Source organism: Lissotriton vulgaris, chromosome 3_1 (assembly GCF_964263255.1).
Source record: "Lissotriton vulgaris chromosome 3_1, aLisVul1.2, whole genome shotgun sequence".
NCBI classification, from domain to species: domain Eukaryota; kingdom Metazoa; phylum Chordata; class Amphibia; order Caudata; family Salamandridae; genus Lissotriton; species Lissotriton vulgaris.
In genome coordinates this window covers 15,254,945-15,274,887 of record NC_141689.1, presented here as the reverse complement: position 1 = coordinate 15,274,887, position 19,943 = coordinate 15,254,945, and the positions used below count along the sequence as shown (strand labels likewise).

At 43.7% G+C, this 19,943-nt stretch overlaps 1 protein-coding gene across 1 annotated transcript in view; it reads right to left on the bottom strand.

Annotated features, from left to right (window-relative positions):
- Positions 1–2,457: 2,457 nt before the first annotated feature.
- The window catches only part of LOC147725828 (uncharacterized), a 492,715-nt gene continuing 475,229 nt past the window's right edge, over positions 2,458–19,943 (bottom strand). The window contains exon 9 of the mRNA XM_086960004.1: positions 2,458–2,722. The gene's annotated coding sequence lies outside the window, so the exon portion shown is untranslated. The remainder of the gene's footprint in view (positions 2,723–19,943) is intronic.

Here is a 19,943-nt window from a genome sequence, read left to right as displayed (position 1 = left end):
CATCTGCATTGACTTCAGCCAATCCTAAGAGAGTCTTATTTGACCCCATCTAATCCTAAGAGTCTTAATTGACCCCATCCAATCCCAAGTGTCTTAATTGACCCCATCAAATCCTAAGTGTCCTCATTGATTCTATCCAATCCTAGGCGTCCGAAGTCTGCTTCAGACTGAGTCCCATTTTGTGCTCATTGCAAATGTCGCAAACAAGAAGAGATGAAAGGCTGTCTTTCAGAGAGGAACCTCAACAGCTGCACTGCGCGTCTCACTGACCCACCTCATTCTAGGCAGTACAGAACTGAAAGCTTGGCCTGTGTGAAATGTGCAAAATCCAGCAAATGAAACTCCTGAAGAGTTGTGCCACACTTCTCGAGAATGCCACTCTGATGTGCTTGCATTGTTCATTGCACATCATGTGTAACATGAAATGTGGGAAATGACGAGAGAGCCCACCCATGTCAAGAGCATTTCACCAGGGGGTACTGACAACAAATGCCCTTGCTCCCTGTTCCCCTACCTCTCCCTTCTAAACATTTAAACCTGGCTGCCCAATACCAGGCTTCATTGCACTATAGCTGGGTCACACTTTACAAGCCACTTACTCACTTGAAACAAATGACAGAAGCACAAAAGAGAGAACAATCAGATGTTTTGCTAAACATGAATATTTATTATTACTAAGCAAGATGTCATTGATTCCTGGCAGCAAGCAAGCACAGAAGTCTATATATGGGGATAGTCATATCATAGAATGAGTCAATTATTGGCTTCTTGGCGCTATGGACTCAATATACACCAGGCAGATTTAGCTTTGTCTAGGAAGTCCCTGGACACCATTGTCAGCAGTTACACAAAGGACTCTGGGAAGAGAGCGTTGAGTTGGGACCGCGGAGGAGGCTGCGGCAGGCAACAAAGAAGGAGCCTTGAGGCGTGAAAGATGCCACGGGAGGTTTATCTCCAGCTGCTGGTGACGCTGATGTGGAGGGACTTGAGTTGTCGCAAGAATGAACCCCACTGTGTCTAAATGTTTATCCAAGATGGAGGCGCCTTACGACTTGACCAATATCAGGAGTAAAATCCTGTCCTGTTCAATCTACTCCATGAATGGTCTGGACCCCCCCCCCCGTCTCACGCTTATCGGTAATCCCTTCCTCAGCAGGCTGGGCCAGTGTAGCAGCAGACACTCAATGGCAAACCTTTGATGTGAGCAATTGTGTAGGGTCAGGGTCAGGGTTATTCAATAGTTAACTATATTTTCTTAAATTATTTTTTTTCACAAAAGTACATTTTTGCCTCTCCTGATTGACAAATGTATTTCCAAACTCAGCTGGCCCCTATGCCCCAGATGTGGGTAATAATTCAGCCCACCCCAGAGTTATTGGTTCCAGGGTCCCATTATATCCGGGGGTCCAAGTTGAACACTGAGAATCCCCTGAGAAATGAGGGATTACCGGGGTGAATCCAGGTCCCTTCCCAAGCACCGCTTCGTTTTCATCAGCTGAAATCTCTGGTTGAAAGTAAACAGATTTGAGGGGGTCTTCCTGGTCTTTTAATTCTGTTGGGGCCAAAAATTCCAGGTGCTGACCCCACTGGAATGAAGAACAAACTCCCAACCAGGCACTTACCGGCACCCCCCCCCCCCCCTGCTGTGCCGCTGAACATCAGTCTGTTTGGAAACCTGCAGACAGAGGTGCACAGATCTGACACAGCTGTGAAGACACCCAGAAAGGCACATGTCTTTGTGTATTCATAAACTTTATCGCTCTGTAAATGTATTGGCATTTATATAGCGCACTACTTACCCGTAGGGTCCCAAGGCGCTTTGACCGCTGCGAAACCCTTCCTGGCTTCCCTGAGAGATGGTCCCTTAATGGGTATCTCCAGGGTGAGACCAGGCATCCCCGGCAGTCTGGTGGGGCCGTTAGTGAAGATGAGGCAAGCTAATGCCCAGAGTTGCCGAGTGTGATCGCTGATCAGAGTGGGCACCGAGGCGAGAGAATTATCGAGTCCGCTGACCCTGGTCCAGAAACCTGCCGCGCCGGGAATCGAACCCTGGTCCCGGCCCGTCCTCTGCTCTCGGGTCTGCCGCCTCTAACCCGTGAACCACACTACTTCACTGAGGGCGGTGAAGGATTTACTCCTCCTAAAAGTAGATTAAACTAGTGTTCTATCATGGAAAAGGGTCAGGAACAAACCATAAACTGGCAGAAACACAAGGGAATGAGGTCCTAGGTCCCCGGGCCCCGGGGTGGGGGTTGTCGCACACCTGGTTCAGGGGTCGGTTCTCTCCTAATGAGGCACTGGTTCTTCCACAGAAAAAGAGGTGTTTATCTAAAACTAGTGACTGCACCATGGGCAGGTAGTGGGTGTCCTTTAAGTCATTTCCATGAATGTTCCTATAATAATCTGTTAGTTCTGAAGTCCAGGTGTCAATGTTCTGCAGAATTATAAGAGTCCCCAGAGCTGTGCCACATTTTATAACAATCCCAACAAGAAGCAGTGAGCAAGACATTTATAACTACATAAAATAATCATGAAATGCAGAGCTGAAATAACAAGTCAACTGACAGACCCCGCAAAGCAATCATGAAATGCGGAGTCATATGAAACACATCCGTGCTCCTAACGGGCACTGAAGACGCTGATTTAGAAATCCTCTATTTATTGTTCCTGCACAGGTTCTCCTGCTTTCATCATCAGTGGATTACTCGGCATGGCTGGATGTCTGTCAAGAGGGATGAAAACAGAAGAATGAGATAATGGAGAGGAAATTACACTGGAGCAGAAATACAATGAACAGACAGGCAGACATCATGAAGGGCCTCAGGCAGACATCATGCAGGGGCCCAAGAGGCACCCAAAATAAACAAGTGTCTTTTCATGCACCTCACTCTATGTATGTATGCATGTATTTGGTATTTGTTAGGCGCGTGCATCACCCGTAGGTCTTGCAGCACCAGCGGGATACAGGAGGGCTGTAGCAGATTACTCATTTGAGCCGGAAGAGCCATGTTTTCAGTAGTTTGTGAAAACTTTTGTCCTTATGTTCAGCGCAGAGACGAAAGGGAATGGAGTGTCAGGTTTCTGGACCGAGTTTGGAGAACGCTCTGCCTCCGGTTATGACTGTGCGCACTTTAGGTACGGCTAAGAGAAGTATGCTAGAGGAGTGGAGGAGTCGGGCTATTTCATATCTTATCAGTTTATTGGCTAAGTGCCTGGGTCCATTTCTGTTGAGGGATATATGTATCACACAGAAGGTTTTGAAAATAATCCATATTTTCATGGGAAGCCAATGTAGGGTCCTTAGAGAAGGGGCTGAGTGGGAGCGAGGTGGGAGATTATGGACCACTCTGGCCGCTGTGTTCTGCGGCAACTGGAGTTTAGACAAGTCTTCCTCGTTGATGCCTGCAAGTAGCGCATTGCCGTTGTCTAAACGACTAATGATGAGGCCTTGGACAAGGGGCATCCGAGAGGTGAGAGACATCCACGTAAAACATTTTTTAATGGTTCTCAGAGTGCCAATACTGGTACGGACTGTGGTGTTAATGTGCTCAGCCATAGAAAATTTGTCATTAATGAGGAAACCTAGATTACGTGCTGATAGCCACCAGTCATTGGTCCATATTTTCCGCGTATTACCGAAGAGGAGGATTTCTGTTTTGCTGGCATACAGTAGCAGGTGGTTGTTTGCCATGATGAGATCTATGGAATGAGGGTCCGACACAAGCTCCGGGTGGTAATTGAAATCTCCTAGTAGAAAGACATTATTGGTGGCTAGGATGTGTGGAGCGATTATTTCAGACAGTTTGTTGATGGGTTTTTGTGCCAGGAGGACGGTAAAGGAGGGCTCCTTTCCGAGACTCCTTATCTGAGAGCTCTGGTAAAAACGCATAGTTTGCCCCAATCTGACTTGTGGGATTCGATTATGTGAGTTTTCCTTTTTCTATTGAAGGCAATGGCTAGTCCCCCACCTCTTCTATCTTTCCTGTCCTGTTTAATTAAATGATAGCCGGGAGGGAGGGCTGTTGTTATGTCAGGTAAAGAGAAATCTTGTAGCCAGGACTCAGTAATGAAAAAAAGATTGTGTTTTTCCGAGTCCAGGTGGGCCCAGATGTCCAATGCATGCTTGGGTAAGGAGAATGCATTGCAATATAAACAGGTCAGGTGGGGAGGCCTCGATGGGGGGCTAATGCTCAGGTTAGTGTTGTTTTTATTGAGAGCGTTAGTGGTTATAGAGTGTCTATTGGGTGGGTGGGAGTCAGGTATGGTATTGCGGATCCGAGGGAGTTTAGTTTGACAGCTCTTCTGGGTACAGGGAGACGCTTTATTCAAAAGGCATATTTCTTGGCTAGTATATTTAAAGATTGCCATACCTAGAGCAGTGAGTGAGAAGTATGAGGGGAGATAGAGGACAAAAAGGGCAGGGTGTCTGGCATCTGGCGTTGGTCTGGCACAGACAGGCTTGCCTTGCCTTGGGCACGCCACTGCGCATGTCCGCTCTACGCACCTCCTTTTGACTGGGAACTCGGAGGACTGCGACAGCGAGGGTGGAATGCTGACCTGCCTTTGTCAGCTGTGGCGGAAAGGCAGTGGCAAGAACTCTGGTTGACACTGACCCATCTTCCCTAACACTGCTGCGGGTGAGCCGTACAATGTGTCCTACTGGGACAGTTTATACATATACTACTGAATTATAGGGTTCATAAAAAATTTATAAAAGCAAATAAAAGTTTTAGTTTAAAAAGGTGCGCTGTTACAGCGAGGCTGATGTGTCCGTTTCCGTGCTCGATTGTACAGTGCCTGGGGGTCCGCTGCGCACCTCCGCTCGGCGCACCTCCTTTTGACGGGGAAGTTGGCAGGACCGCGGCAGCGAGGGTGGAGCTGGCCTGCCTTTGTCAGCTTTGGCGGGAAGGCAGTGGCAGGAAGCATGCTAAGATGGTGCCTACCCCTCGACACAAACGGCACAGGCCACGGCAGACCAGGGGAGCACAGACAAGTAAATCAAAATACTCAAGTGGGGGTGGCAATAGTTTAAAAGTAAATACAAGTTTTAGTTTAAAAAGGCACGCTGGTACAGCGAGGCTGATGTGTCTGTTTCCGTGCTCAATTGTAAAGTGCCTGGGGGTCTGCTGCGCACATCCGCTCGGAGCACCTCCTTTTGACTGGGAAGTGGGCGGAAGTGGGCGGAACCGTGACAGCAAGGGAGAAATGCTGACCTGCCTTTGTCAGCTGTGGCGGAAAGGCAGTGGCAAAAACTCTGGTTGACACTGCCCCATCCCCCCTAACACTGCTGCGGGTGAGCCGTACAATGTCTCCTATTGGCACAGTTTATACATATACTACTGAATCATAGGGTTCATAAAAAATTACTCTTTTGGATTAAACTGCTTTGGACACACTTTGAACAACTTCTTCCTGCAAAGAAACGAGCAGACACAGCTGAGCTGTGCTAGTCATTAAAGACCCCCGCATTATTACACATAGCATTTGCTACCCATACTGTTAGGATTTTTTTACACACTTGTCAGAGACAGCCAAGGTTTGCTTGTGTCTATATGGAAAAAGAATCACTTTAAGAAAAACAGAGGTGCATCCTCAGCTCTCCCTTGTCGTCATTCAGACCCTGTGGAAGCAAAAGGTTCAGGATTCCTTTCTCTTAGCTTTCACTTGGCTTTCACTAACTTCCACTGAGCTTCCACTGAGCTTCCACTGAGCTTTCACTGGGCTTTCACTGGCCTTCCACTGAGCTTCCACTGAGCTTTCACTGGGCTTCCACTGAGCTTCCACTGAGCTTCCACTGAGCTTTCACTGGGCTTTCCCTGAGCTTCCACTGGGCTTCCACTGAGCTTCCACTGAGCTTCCACTGAGCTTTCACTGTGCTTTCACTAACTTGCACTGAGCTTCCACTGAGCTTCCACTGAGCTTTCACTGGGCTTCCACTGAGCTTCCACTGAGCTTTCACTGGGCTTTCACTGAACTTCCACTGGGCTTCCACTGAGCTTCCACTGAGCTTTCCCTGGCCTTCTATTGGGCTTCCACTGAGCTTCCACTGAGCTTTCCCTGGGCTTCTACTGGGCTTCCACTGAGCTTTCGGTGGGTTTCCAATGAGCTTCCACTGAGCTTTCACTGGACTTCTACTGAGATTCCACTGGGCTTCCACTGAGCTTTTACTGGGCTTCCACTGAGCTTACAATGAGCTTTCACTGGGCTTCCACTGAGCTTCCACTGAGCTTTCACTGCGCTTCTACTGAGGTTTCTGTGGCGTTTGACCAAAAGCAGGTAAGAAAGAGCGGAGGATTCATGTTAAAACTGTAAGTTTAATACGTCTTAAGGACCTACCACAAAACATTTCTGTTGGAGCTGACAGCTCTGAGCAGCTGACAAAGAATGTGTTGGTCTTCATACAACAATCAAATGTTGCCAACATTCTGCCCACACTGCATAACTAACCATTACATTACTTTTCCCTTTACCCAATGACAATGCTTCATTTTAATACATGAACCATTAACATTACATTCTTTCTTTACAAAAACTAACATAACAAAAACAAGGCAAAAACCAACAACAAAAAATCAAACAATCCAATTGATCATTATTTTTCTCTAGACTTACCAAAACGGTCAACAATAAAACAGTGAACATTTTGCAGAACCAGAGAAACAAGGTCCCTTGTAAACCAACATGGAGTGGAAAGAAAAATCATAGGTTAATTCCTAAACCTAAGAGGAAGACAGCTAGAAATGCTGCTCCTGTGGACCTTTGAACTAGCATTTGTTTCTGGCACAGAAACGCTCCATTTGACACTACTGATTTAGCACTCTGTTTGGCAACCAAACCTCTCTCTTGGTCAATCCTACTTCGACGCTCAACAACCCTTCTTAAGATCCGTCACTTGGAACTGTTGACTCTGACTGCGTTTCCACACACTTTATCAGCAGCAACCGGATCACAAAACTTCTTACCACTTCTTACCACTAGTTTTGACATGGATTCCCTTTTCGATACAAACTATATATCCACCTTTCACCTTGCTCACATGGTTGTTTCATCAAACTATTTATTTGTTTACTATCAGCAATGTTTCTCATTACCCTAGGATCATGTTCATCCAATCAAACACCACATTTGACCCAACTTTTTATCGCTTTGGGAAAGACTGGTGGTGGGCTTCCTCCCTTCCAAAAGCTCAAACAGGGAGACCTGCATCGTAGAATGTTGACTTGTGCAATTAAACCATAGCTTTGAGCTATCCACATTCAAAACCACACACTTAAAAGCAATAGCTCATTGGACACACTGAAACAACAATGTATTGATTCGCTCACCTGACCATTGGTTTGGGGATGATAAAGATAAGTTCTAAGATGCTTAACATCACTCGCTTTAAGTAAGACATCCACTTCTCCATTCACAAATTGGACCCTATTGTCTGATATCAGGAATTTGGAAAAACCCTCACCAAGAAAAATCTCCTTTAGGAATTTTATAACAGCCTTAGCCTTGGCTTCTATCACAAACTTCTTCTTTGGCCATTTTTGATAGAGGTCAACCAACATCAAATTAGAGTGTAGTTTATAAGGCAAGCAGTTAGATAGGACAACAAAAATCTATGCCAACCTTCTCCCAAGCTCTAGAAAGACACTCAGTCGGCTGTAAAGGGGGCTTCTTCACTACTCTGGGGCCGATTCCGATCTCGGTCGGAATGGCTCTGAATCGGGTTTTGGATTAGCGGGTCAGATTAGGAGGTTGAATTTCCGTCCGGTTCGTACACGGGTCAGGACAACGAAGTAGGATGCGAACCATCGCAAAATCTGCGGCCGAATCGTTTCTGAGTCAAAACGTCTCCGTACTTCTCGGCAGTAAGCTAACCGTGGCGTGCAATGGAGGCGAATTCCGACCAAGCCAGTACGATGCGTTATTCAGACAGCCAGATTGAGTCGGAGCTTCCGGTTTGCAATAGCTCCCGGAGCTAGACTTTGGGGTCTGCATCAGACCCCCTGTTATCCGCAGCCTTACCGCTCAGACACAGTGGAGTGGTGTGGCTCACTGGTTAGAGGCGGCAGACCCGGAAGCAGAGAACGGGCCGGGACCAGGGTTCAATTCCCGACGCGGCAGGGTCGTGGACCAAGGTCAGCGGACTCGATAATTCTCGCCTCGGTGCCTACTCTAACCAGGGATCACACTCGGCAACTCTGGGCATTAGCTTGCCTCATCTCTACAACGGCCCCCCACATTCGCCGGGGATGCCTGGTTTCACCTTGGAGATACCCAGTAGGGACCATCTCACAGGGATAGCCAGGACGGGTTCCCCAGCGGTCTACAGCGCCACAACGCCTCAGGGCAGCAGTGCGCTTTACAAGACACATTACATTACATTACATACATTACATTTCACAAGGGGAGACCCATGGGTCTCCCCAACACAGGCATGTACGATGCGGATGGCGCCAATGCGTATCCACTGAAGGGGGCACACTTGTCCAGAACATACCCATTCAGTCAATGGGAGCCCATGTATGCGTTGTATGACCAGCTCCCATTGACTTCAATGGGAGTCCGACCAAAAAGAGTCCGACAGCATACGGCCGCATCGTACTCGCTCAGTTGGACAGTAGGAGCCCGGATCGGTCGGAAAAATCCTCCGATCCGGATCGGTAGGAGTGATTTCTGACTCAGATCGGAATCGGCCAGTCTGTCTTTTTCACTACTATCACACAAAACACTTTTCCCCACAACAAAATCGACCTCTCTTTCCATGGATGGCCACCACAAAGTCAGTCTAATCCTGCGTTTTGTGAAAGTCTTTCCCAAATATCCTTTGTGAGCCATCAAAGGAATATTATGCCTGACACCCCCCGGTGGTATTAAATTGTCACCCCTCATTGGAATACCATCTTCAATGGTGAGCTCGCTATGAATTTTCCAATAAGGTTGACACAGTTTCTCTAGGGATTTCTCTGTGGGCCAACCTGTACTCACATAATTCATATTAACTATTTTGTAACTTCATCTCAACCCATTTCTGCTTTCCACTCCTCCTCACACACTGCACAGAGCTCTTCCAGATCCATTGCAGCAATCAAGCAATTGTCATTCAAATCTTCATCCCCCTTGTTCGTACTGTCATCAGAGGAAGCAAATACAGCCAAAAAATAGCTCAAACATGTTATTGCTTTTTTGCACCTTAAATGTGTGATATTTCAAACGGATCACTGACATTATATTATCAGTCAAAATATCGAGGTACCAGAATATCATGTTCAAAATATTGATGGACAAAATATTGACTTCCTATCTCCATACAGGTAAGTACCAAAATATTGATACCATAATATTATTGTTAAAAATATAGTTGTACAATAATATTGCTTTTTTAATGTCTTAAAATTATTATGAAATTAATTACATTATTAATATAATTAAAGACAACATAGCGGTCTATTAGGATGGAAGGCGGATCACCACCGCCCTACAGGCGGTGGCGATCCTCCTGCCAAAACACCCCACCGGACGGCCTTTTAACCTCACCACATTATCATGGCGGGGTGTACCGCAGCGGATGGAAAGACCGACCAGCGTTTTTCCGCCGGTAGGCTCTTGTCATGATTCCCTTCTGGGTGGAAAAGCCCTGCTATATTGTGGCGTGCATTATAGGCACCCCCATTCAAATTACGATTGTGCAGTGTAATGCCTTTCCATGGTAGAGACTCTGCCATAGAAAGGCATGCAGTGTTTCTGTTGCGGGGCCCCAGGGTGTTGGGGGTATGTAGGGGGTGCACTTGGGGGTACCCATGGTACCCCCAACATTGGCATACACAAGGTGGCAGGCCCCTGTCATGTTGTGCATGCCAATGCACAACATGCATATATTGCATTGTAGCGGGTCCTGCTTATAGCACAACCCGCCACAATGTAAATATATGCCAAATGGGACCGCCAGGGTGGTGGTGTGGTCAAATCCTAATTGGCGATGCGGGACTGCTGCACCACTGGCGGCCGGTCCCAGGAACACTAGGGTGGCGGGCGGACTCCTAATAGACCCTTTAGTTAGAATTATTAAAAAATCATTAAAAGTAATTAACAATAAATGTAATGTAAAAAATATTAAACTTGCATAATTCTTTTTTTACTATATATATTAATGTATTCATTTTAGTAATTATTTATTAAATTTAATTATAACATGTTAACACATAATTAACATTATAATTTCATATATATCTAAATAAACCTGTAATATAAATATAAAAATACATTTTACATACAACCAATATTTTTCTAATAATATTTAACACTACATTAATTATAAGAGTAGGGAAATCATTGCATAGAGTAGGGGATACAATTACTACTCCCACTCCAACAAGTGTAACAGTAGAGAAAGTGTGCCATAGCAGGAGGGAAAAATTACTATTCCAACTCCAGCAAGTGCAAGGGTAGGGAAAGTGTTGGATAGCGGGTGGGAATCATTTACTATTCCAACTTCACCAAGTATAACAGTAGGGAAAGTGTTGGATAGCATAGGGGAATCATTTAGTATTCCCACTCCTGCAATATAATTCACATTATTTACAATTACTTAATTTAAAAACATAATTTACCTCGTTCCATATTCCCCAATAAACGTCACCGCCAATATTGTAAAATATTAATGAATTAACATAATTAATTATCAATTATTTTATTAACTAGTAACAATTAACAATAAAATGAATAACCATCAAATATAAATTAATTCACTCAATTAACACTATAAAATAACTTTAAATAATTATTATATGAACAATATTTAAAATGTTATTAACAATTAAATTACTCCCCTATCAACCCTCAACCCACTTCTAAAAAAGTACACACTTAACATACTAAAAAATGTGTTATTAATAATTCATTCTCACATTATTAACTAATTAATAACTTGTTTAACACAATTAACATAATTACCAGAAATGTATTAATTATTATTAATCTATGTATAAATTAAAATTATTATTAACACAATTAACAATATACATTATCAAATACCAAAATTGTAATTAATGTATTTATTAATTAATTAATTTGAATTAAATTACTTCCCACCCAATTCCCTTATAAACCCACAACCCACTAAAAAATTACACAAAAATTAATTAACTTATCAATAAATAATTCAAAAACATTGTAATAATATATTCTAATAACTTTCCACCCTCAACCAATCAATCAATCAAGGGTTTATAAAGCGTGCGACTCACCCGTGAGGGTTTCAAGGCACGGGGGGGGGGGCGGCTCCGAATCAGTCGAAGAACCAAGTCTTAAGGACCTTCCTGAACGTGTGCAGGGTCGGGGAGCGTCTGATGTTCACAGGTAGCTCGTTCCACATTTTGGCTGCTATGTGGGAGAAAGCTCTCCTGCCTGTACTGGTTCTGCAAATACAGGGGACCTCTGCCAGGGCGAGGTCAGCAGAGCGGAGGTACCTCTTGGGTACGTGGAAGGATACTCTCTTGTTGAGTTGTTTGGGTCCGATGTTGTAGAGGAATTTGTTACGTAGATTAGGAGTTTGAAGGTGACCCTCTACTCGACGGGGAGCCAGTGGAGGCCTCATAGGTGTTGGGTCAGATGCTCATGGTGCGGTGTCCCGAAGATGAGTCTGGCTGTGGTGTTCTGGATGGTCTGGAGTCTGTGTAGGAGAGTTTTGTTGATTTCGGTGTAGAGGCTGCTGCCATAATCCAGTCTGCTGGCAATGAGTGCATGGGTTACAGTCCTTCTGCAGCTAGAGGGGATCCACTTGAAAGTGTTACGGAGGATGCAAAGGCAGTTGAAACTAGTGGAGACGACTGCAGGGACCAAGGATGAGAACCTCAGTCTTCTCTGACTTTGGCTGCAGGCAACTGTCTTTCATCCAGGTTGTCACGTTTTTTATGCCTTCCTGGAAACATAGTCTGGTGTCTTCTGGATTCTTCGTGAGCAAGAGGATGAGCTGGGAGTCTTCAGTTTAGGATACAATGCTGAGCCCATGCTGTCTGACGATGGCGGCGAGGGAGGCCATGTAGATGTTGAAGAGTGTGGGGCTGAGTGAAGATCCCTGGGGTACTCCACAGTTGGTTTCTGTGGGTTTGGAGAGAAAGGGAGGGAGCCAGATCCTCTGGGTTCTGGGGGAGAGGAAAGATTGGATCCAGTCGAAGGCGGATCCTTGAATTCCCCCTTGTGCAGTCTGGCTGCAAAAGTGCGGTGTGAGACGGTGTTAAAGGCTGCAGAGCGGTCTAGCAGGATGAGGGCCGAGGTGTTTTGCTGGTCGAGTAGCATGGAGGAGCGAGATTGGGTGGTAGCTTTTCAGGTCTGTTTGGTCGGCTGATGGTTTCTTGAGAAGGGGTTTTGCTTCCGCCCGTTTCCAGTGGTCTGTCGAGATGCCAGATCTAAATGAGGCATTGATGGTGCATCCTAGTTCGGGTGCGATTACAGTGGTGGCCCTGTGGAAGATGTGTGGTGGGCTAGGGTCTGTAGGGGCTGCAAAGTCGGTTATCCTCATGGTCGCTGTGATGAGTACGATGGTCGCAGGATCCTTGGATGTGGGGGTGGGTAGGGGGATGGTGCTCGTCGTTGATTCGCTGAAGGTGTCGTAGAGGGCCTTGATGTTCAGATGGAACTAGGAGCTGAGCTTGTCACAGAGTTCCTGGAACGGTGTGGCGTCTGTGGTCTGGGGCTTCGCAGGTGGGTTTTGTGAGCTGCTGTATGATGTTGAACAGTTCCTTGGTATTTCTCGCGTTGGTCTGGACCTTGTCTCTAATGAAGGTTCGCTTGGTGTCTCATATGCACTGGTGGTATTCCTTCAGAGCTCTCTTATGGTCGTTCCGTGCTTCCATTGTTTTCAGGTTTTGCCAGGTTTTCTCTAGGCATTTGCAGGAGCGTCTGGCTTCTTGAATTTCTTTGGTGAACCATGTGGCTTTCAGCAGGCATTTGTTTGGCGGGCTTGCGTAGGGGTGCAAGCTTGTCGGCGCAGCAAGAGATCCAGCTGTGGAATTCCTTGCCTCTGAAGTTGGTGTCGGTCATGGCACTGGGGGGTCCTGGAGGAGGGTGGTGTTTATTCTGCACCACTATATTTTTGATGATTGATTTTAAGTCCTCTCAATATTTAAAACTCTATATTTTGCCATCCAGATATTGTTGTATGGTTTGTGGGCCTCTTTTGCGTGTATGTTAAGTTAGCATGGCTTATTCGAAGTTTAAACGCCATTTTCCCCTTTGCTGCTTTTATACACAACACTGCTTATCTGTTTTTGCTGAGTTAGCTTGTATGAAGGTCTATACATGGGAAACGGGTTGTTTTTTCACATCTCTAGACATACATCGTATCCCCAGTCTGTATAGTGAGTGATAAGCCACCAAGGTTATCATAACGCGAGCCTGTTCATTGGCTTGTCCGTGTAACACATTCTAGACACAACAATTTGGCAGCTGCAAGCCGAGTAGGATTCTGATGCCTTTATCATAGCACACTTGCCAGAATTACACACACTTGGAAGATTCCAGGCATGCAGAGAGACTAACCGGTCCTGATGTAATTTACACTTACTGAGCGGACAGGTACATGGGGTCCTCCTTTGAATACTCCAGAGACCTTCTACAGTTTTATAATACATAGTTCCTAGATAGGGAGGGCATTTTAAATAGGCACCTTTATCACCTGTTTGCACTATCATTGTAACATGATTCCTCCTTTTGTATTTTATGGAATAGTAACCATGCTGTCCATATTATTATAATCCATATGTATGCCGATATTGATTAAAATACTGCACTTGAGATCACGTTGTTAAAATAAACATTTTAACCTTACAGTGTCTCTATTTTACTCCTGTTGTGGACTGGTATGAGTGTATAACAAAAGAGTGTTCTCACTTCCCACCATTCCTGAGATGATTCTAGGTCGCATGTTAAAGGTTTACTAAGCATTGGTTTATTTGCTATAGGAGCTAATGTGACACTGATTGCTAGTCTGGTAGGGGATTTTGGGTACTAAGGTGAGTTTTGGCACACCCTAATTCACTGAGGTCCTAAGTCTCTGTACACAGTTCTGTGTTTGCACAGAATCCATTTTACAATATTTTTAAGTCAATATTTTGACTGTTTACCATTTCAAACTGATATTGTAATAATTTTGTTGTCTATTTCACACTTTTAGGGATTTATTATTTGATTTTCTCACTAGTTAAGATCGGAACAAGTTGTTCGTAATGCATACAAATCAAAAACGTTGTTCCCCAGAGGTACGTTTGAATATTTTACCACACACTAGCATGCAAGCAGTTCTTTTTCAATTGTCGAGTAAAGATATTCTGACTCTCTTAGGATCCTTGACACAAAATAACCGGTATTCTCTACTTCACCATCACCTTGGGTTAGTACTACGCCCAGTCCTTGATTGGATGCATCAACATTAATATGCTCTGGATTAAATGGTCTAACATCCTAGAACTTGCCAACTGTTTTTTAATCCATTCAAATGACTCCTGGCACATGGAGTTCCATTTGAAAGATACATTCTACTTCAGTAGAACAGTGAAGGTTTTATATGAGCTGCAAAATCAGGGATTAAAAAAGTATTAGAAGAGTTTTATCCTTTGGGGAAAGTATACCTGTATCTGTTATATATTCACATTTCTTCCACTCGTTCTATATCACTCACATCATCTGTGTTTTAACCAACAGGCTTTTTTTTAAATCTATCATACTTTCATTGTTATTGATTTTGAGAGTACATTAAATCTCTGTTGTCTTGAAAAATATGGTGATATAAGAGTCCATCGAAACACATTGATGCCCAGTTGAAGTGTACACAATTTGTCAAGTGGCTGGACCAACAAGCATTTTATGAATCAAATAATACCAGGTTCTAGCCTGTAAAGCTTTTTCTTATGAATGTGTACACTACTTATGACATAGTGTTTTTTGTCTTGTGATTTGTAATCTCTCCTTCTGTCTTTTTTATAGCGTGTGATTTTAAATAATACTAATAGGATTTGTTTACATGTCCTGGTTATAATTCTATGTATATATTCTGTAATTATTGTCTTCTATTTTTAATTGTGTACATTTAAGGGTTTTATTAATAAATCAATGTTGATTTTTACACAACTGTTCATGTCAGTATTATGTGTTAGAAATATATGGTCTCACTTCCAAAGAATGTAGATGGTGTGAGTGATAATGAATGAGTGGAAGAAATGTGAATATATAACAGATAAAGTTATGCTTTCCCCAATGGATAAAACTCTTGTGCCTCTTATTTTTCGAAATATATTCAGGGATTAAACCAGAACAGAAATTGTACATGCCCAAAAATGACTTCAGCCCAGTTTTATTTGGCTGGTGCTTGTGCATCAATAATGACACTTACTAAGCCTGGTCTTGCTTCAGTACCATCCCCTGGAATAATGTGCCCAAGATATTCAACACTTGTCTTCCTAATCTCAAATGTCTTTATTTTTAACACGACCCTTGTTCTTGAAGGATAGACAACACCTGAACTAGAGTAGCCTCATGTTCCTCCTTTGTTGCTGCAAAAATCAACAGGTCATCCTAAAAAGCGACCATCCCTTTTACATCCTTGAGCAACTGGTACATAATCCATTGGCACACAGATGCCGCAGAGGCTAATCCAAACAGTATCCTCCAGTACTGTAAAGTACCTATAGGTGACACAAAAGTCTTGAAGTGTCTAAACTTATGTATAAAAAACCACCTGATGGTAGACCAATGCTAAGTCAAACTCAGAAAACCAACTCACTCCCACCACTGAAGCCAAAAGATCAGATGATTTTCCGGCATGGGTGGGAATTATTCCAAATGAACTTGTTGAGACTTTGCAATTCCACGCAGTCCCTCAATTCGCCATTTTTCTTCTTGCCACCTACAAGGTGTGTTCAAAGTTCAAAAAATACTTTATTCGGTTAAAAAATCAATAACCATAAAAGCAACAGATAAAAAGAAATACATTTACAGTGTTGAATAGTGCAGATGTGTGTAAAAGGAGAAGTTATCGCAGTTCATGTAATCCATAATATATACAATATTAAATTTCATCTAGACGAATTGATTTCCGATATTTAAAAACTTGTTTAAGAAGCTCAGATAATGAGGCAACAGTAAAAACATTGTCCATTTTTTGCAATTCTAAAAACGCTGGGCGACATCTATACAGGTTCATCTCTTTTAGGATAGGGACAATAAGTTTCCTACCGGGCAGGGTATAAAATTTACAAAAGAATAAAACATGTATATTAGATTGTACAGATAATTCATCACAAAGGCATACAGGCAATTCATTAGACCAAGAATTCATATCAGGGAAAGTGAATAATCTAAAAACAATATTAAATCTGAAACGTGTTAAAAGGAATCTATCATAATTAGGCATATGTAGGGTTAGGTATGGCTGTATTTTGTCTCTGGTTAGAATTAATTGATGTGAAGAGACAGTCTTTTTCTTAGTTTCTTCAAACAGTCTTTTTTCTCTCAGATACTCCATACATACTTTTTTCAGTGTTTTTCTGGAAATGTGTGCCATAGTAGATGGATCTTCATAATATTGTGAGCAGTCAATTTCCATCAGGAAAGTTCTGATGTAATTTAGTCATTCAAGTCCATTTACTTTACCAAGTTTTAGCACATCCTGTAATATGGCACGGTTTAATACACATTCATCTACAGTCCAGACCCTGTCCACAAAAGAATGGGCTGTATTCTAATAATGTCTGTAATGTACAGCAACCCCAGCTCAGCATGGCAAATAAAAGTTGCCGTACTTTCTGTAATTGACAAGATATACCGTAAAAATTTATTTTCCACCGTTTGGAGTGGTTTTATATTGGAGTAGCCCCAGAGCCCTGCTCCATACAATGCCACCGAAACACACGTTGCGTTATAAATAGTTAAAATTTCCCAAATCGTTTTTTCCCCAGTTTTCTTATGAAACTCTTTAGTGTCATTATTGTCTTAGAGAATAGGAGCGTTCTTGCCTTCACCGCATTTGACCAGGAACCGGTCTCGTGAAACAAAATTCCAAGATACGGGAAGGTGGGTGTTCTTTCTAAAGGGGCGTTATTTATATACATTGTTTTCATTTGCTTTTTAATGCGTGTGCCACAATTCACTGCAAAAGTCTTACTACAATTTATTTTTAAGTCCAAGCTGAGCCTAAACTGGTTAAAAGATGTTATCAGTTTTTGCAGGGCCATGGGGGTACGGGCCATTAAGACAGCGTCGTCTGCATACAACAGTGCAGGGATAAATCTTTTTCCAATCTTAGGCATATCCCCACACTCTTGCAACAAACAACTTTCAAGGCCATTTATATAAATAAGGAATAGAAAGGGGGCCAAGACGCACCCCTGGCGTACTCCGTGCCCTATCCCAAAAGGCCTACTGCATTCCCCCCCTTTTCCATAACGTACAATAGCAGTGGCTCCTGAATATAACTCCCTTAAAAATTGGATTATCGACTTTTCTACGCCCAGCCTTGACATCAAGTCCCATAATTTAGAATGAGACACAAAATCGAAAGCCGATGTAAGATCAACAAATGTAAAATACAAACGCTCCCTTTTTATCGTAATTTATTTCTGTTGGATCAGAAATAAATTTAGACCCTGCTCCGTAGTTCCTATGCCCTTTTGAAATCCGAATTGTAGGTCGCTTATTACCCCAAACTCCTCTGCCCAGTTTTGTAATTTGGCTAAAATGACTCTGCCGAGGATCTTTATTGATGAATACTGTTAGACCTCTCTGCCGCTTTCGACACGGTCGACCATGGTATTTTGGTCGACCGTGTCAGAAATGCTGGCATTTCGGGCCTGGCCCTGTCATGGGTGATATCTTTTCTCCATTCCCGCTCTCAATCCGTCCGTCTTTCCTCTTTTTCTGCCCCTCTATCCTCTCTTTCTTGTGGTGTTCCCCAGGGTTCTGCTTTGTCCCCGCTTTTGTTTAATCTTTATATGCAGCCCCTTCTTGTCTCTCTTCGGCAGTTTTCACTTACTGCTTTCAACTACGCAGATGATCTGCAGCTTATTTTTCCTCTCAATTCTTCTCCCTCTTCCTGTTCTAATTTTCAGAATGCCATGCTCTTTATCTATGAGTGGATGAACCTTAGCCAACTTAAGCTCAACCCAAGCAAAACGGAGCTGGTGGTGACCGGTGGCTCTCTTACTCCCTGGTCTCCCAACTTTTGGCCTACAGCTTTGGGTTCCCCTCCTTGTCCAGTTAATACTGTGAAGAGCTTGGGGGTCACCATTTCTAGTGACCTCTCAATGCGGCCACACATTAACACCGTCACTTCGGCTTGTTTCTTTCATCTCCGCCGAATTGGGAAGATTCGCAGGTTTCTATCCCAAGAGGCCCTTATTCTTGTTATCCTTGCCCTCATCACCTCACGTCTAGATTATGCCAACTGTCTATACGTGGGGGTCCCTGCCTGCCATCTTTCCCGACTCCAACTGGTCCAGAATCAGGCAGCCAGACTAATTTTTCAGCAACCTAAACATCAGCACGTCACCCCTTTGCTGAAAACTTTACACTGGCTCCCAGTTGTACAGCGGTGTGTTTTTAAAATGGCCTGCACCATCTTTAAATCCTTGTTTACCTGTGCCCCTGCCTTTATTTCTTCCTGTTTGCACGCCTATGTCCCTTCCCGTCACCTTAGATCTTCGACTCATAACCTTCTGATCACCCCCAGGTTCAATCGCAAGAAACATGGGGGAGCCTGTTTCTCTTTTCTTGCTCCTGTTACTTGGAACTCCCTTCCTCTTGCCATCCGTCTGTCCACTGACTATCGTTGCTTTCGCAATTCTTTGAAAACCTACCTGTTCCGTCTGGACACGGCTAGCGGCCTTGTTCCTGAATGTTCTTCTTCCACCTGGTCTAGAGCGCCAAGAAACCAATTGGTGTAAGTGCGCGGTACCAAATCTTTTTTAATAATAATTAATAATAATAATCAAGAAGGGATATTGGCCTATAGCAGGCACAATTTTGTATATCTCCCTTCTTATAGATGGGTACAATGATTGATGTAAACCAAGATGGACTCAGTCCCTTTACTAGCGCTGCATTAAAAAAATGTACAAGCATCGGACCCCAGATTTCGCTATTCGCCTTGTACAAATCTGGCGGGATCCCATCTGGACCGGCCGCCTTACTGCCCTTTGTGGCTTCCAAACTTGTTAAGACCTCGGGTAAAGTTACCATCAGTTTATGGGCCTCGTCTCCTGACTCATCTGGCGAGTTTAAACCCATATGTTGAACCTCATCTATAGACATATAAAGAGTGGAGAAATGTGCAACCCAGTCCTCCTCATTAATCGCAATTTCCAAGCGAGCTTTAGTGTTTTCATAGGGTAGTGGGGCATTTACCACCCTCCAGAAGGCCGATGTATCTTTAGTTTGTTAGGCTGCACATAATTCTTCCCATGCCACCCTTTTAATGGCATTCTTCCTGTCTTTTAGTGCCTGGTTGTAACTTTTCCCTAGGTTTCTAATCTGAGCAATATCTCTGGGCACCTTATGTATTGCATGTTTAAGTTCTGTAAGGGCCTTAGTGCAGGTCCTGTCAAACTATCTTGTCCTGTTCTTGGCCCCATTCTTTGACGCTAATTTCAAGTTCTCTTTGATAGTGGATGCAATTATGTTAAAGTGCTCTATTATGCTTTCACTATCAGAGTCTACGCCCAGACAAATTTTAAAACTATCGGCACAGGTATTTACCAGCTTTTTAAAGAATTCTTCCGGTACCACCTTACTCCACTTGAGGGTATACCCATTTTGCCTCCCCAGTGCCACATGTGCGGCGACCTGCGCTGGGGTATAATCGTTCCGTCGTGCCACAAAAAGGTTCTCAATGTCAAGTATTTGAGGTAGGTGGTCACTCATTGGTGCATTCAAAATTTTAAAACTACCTATCTTATGACCAT